Raw genomic sequence first — 1,980 nt, forward strand, 5'->3', positions numbered from 1 at the left:
TTATTGAGATCAATGGAAGTATAACCTGGTTTGGGAAGATTTTCTTTAGGATCGCCTTTGGTGAATAGAACTTTTTGAACTGGATATTTGGGAGAGTTATGAGGAACTGTATGAGGCAGAGAGGAAGAGATGATATCTGCCGTGTTCTTTGTCTTAATAAATTTTCCTTTTGTAAGAGATTTTTTTTACTCAGAGATGGGGCAAATTTAGAAGAGGAAGAAGTAGTAGTTTCATGAGGCAATTTTTGAATAGGATATGGCTGAGAAAGTGAATAAGCTGGCCCAGCAGAGCTGAGAGAACTCCTTGGCTGTGCAACACAATGTTTACCATCTGAAGGCATAGCACCGGTGTGTCAAGGGTTAAGTGGGCCCTGTAGAATGACCCCTGCGGCTATAGGACCAGTGGCAGGGTTTTTAGGGGGAGCACGTCCCTCCGTAGTAGATCTGGTACGTGCGATGCAGTGTTGCAGCTGAGGGAGCGGACTTACTGGGGGCCCTGTCATTCTCACAGGCGGCAGCTCAGAAGCGGTGACCGGGGAAGGATCCGTGGCCTCAGTAGGGCGAGAAATCCCTTCAAACGGATCCGCCGGACCACGGCCGTAACGGTGCGCCATCTTGGAGCTGAGGTAAGTAGGTGCTGTTGCTGCAAGTAAATAAGATGGCGGTGGCAACTGTCACAACAGCTCCCCGTGAGGCATCCAGGAACCAGGAGCAAGCGAGGCAAACACAGCTGTGGAATCACTCCTCAGGTCGAGGTGAATATAGGGACAGCGATGGGAAGCCCGCTGAAAATAACGGCTGAGGCAAATACTGAAGTACAACCGCTGTGAGGCCTCAGAACTTAAAGATCCTGACACGATCAAATTATTACTTGAGAGATTTCAGAAGGAGTATGAGATGATTCCTGAGGGGATCAGCAAGGCATCATAAAACTTTTTATAAAAACTGTGATCTAAATGAGGACATTAAATGAGGTTTCTCGTGTCAAAGCTGCAGAGCCTGAAGAAACACGTCCTATTCAGAGTGCATCTTGGCCATGCCCCGTGAAATCCCACTGTTTGGATGAATTATATTGTCACGGTTTTCTGGGGGTGCACCATCTGCACTGTTGAAAATGGCAGCAATTTCCCCTCTAGCAGTTGGAGCGTTGATTCTGCCGGGGTGCACAGTATTTACTTTTTCTCTCACGAAAGTCAAGTTATATTCAATTGGAGTTCGGTTTTCCAGATTGCCTTTAGCATTTGTTAATGTTCAAATTTCAACATATTTTGTAGTCTCTGGAGAAAGGATTGATATCTTCAAGAATTCTTTGGAGATTTTCCATTACATTAGGAATTGTAGGGTTTTACTCACTCAGCTGCTTTTGAGGTAGGCACAGGAAGCGGTTTCTTTAAAATGTCCAAGGCATGTTTATTGTAACTTTCATAAACCACACTTTAGAAGTAAAACAAAACACAGCCTTGTTTGGCACAGAGTAACAAACAGAAAATAAATAGTCCATACAGTAGTGCGGATTCGCCCGCTCACATTCAGTGTCTGTTAGCACAAACATGCTGGAGGTCTCCACACCTCCAGCCACAGACACTGAATGAGACACTTGGTCTCCATTTTATTAACAAAAACCACGCCCTCGGGGGTGGGGATATGTGAGTAGCCATTTCCTCCCATCTCTTATGACTGCTCGTAAAACCCGGCCCTCGTACACCCTATTAACCCTCTCAGCACTATACATGCTGGAGCATGGTTTCCCGGGTTTACATCACCGAAGCTACCAACCGCGGTGATACATATGTCCCCTAAAGGGCCTGTCCGGCAGACATCTTACAGAATGCCTCCAGTGTTGGCTGGATTGTGCATTCTTTTATTCAAGGCTGGAGCCGAATCCAGAATATATAACTGGGCGTATGTGGGTGATTCACCTTGGTTAGGGTGCAATGCCGATGTTGCATGGTAAATTTGCCCATGAATTCTGTAACAGAAA

The sequence above is a fragment of the Phyllobates terribilis genome, unplaced genomic scaffold, assembly GCF_046119375.1.
Source record: "Phyllobates terribilis strain yellow unplaced genomic scaffold, ASM4611937v1 Scaffold_4__5_contigs__length_816908805, whole genome shotgun sequence".
NCBI classification, from domain to species: domain Eukaryota; kingdom Metazoa; phylum Chordata; class Amphibia; order Anura; family Dendrobatidae; genus Phyllobates; species Phyllobates terribilis.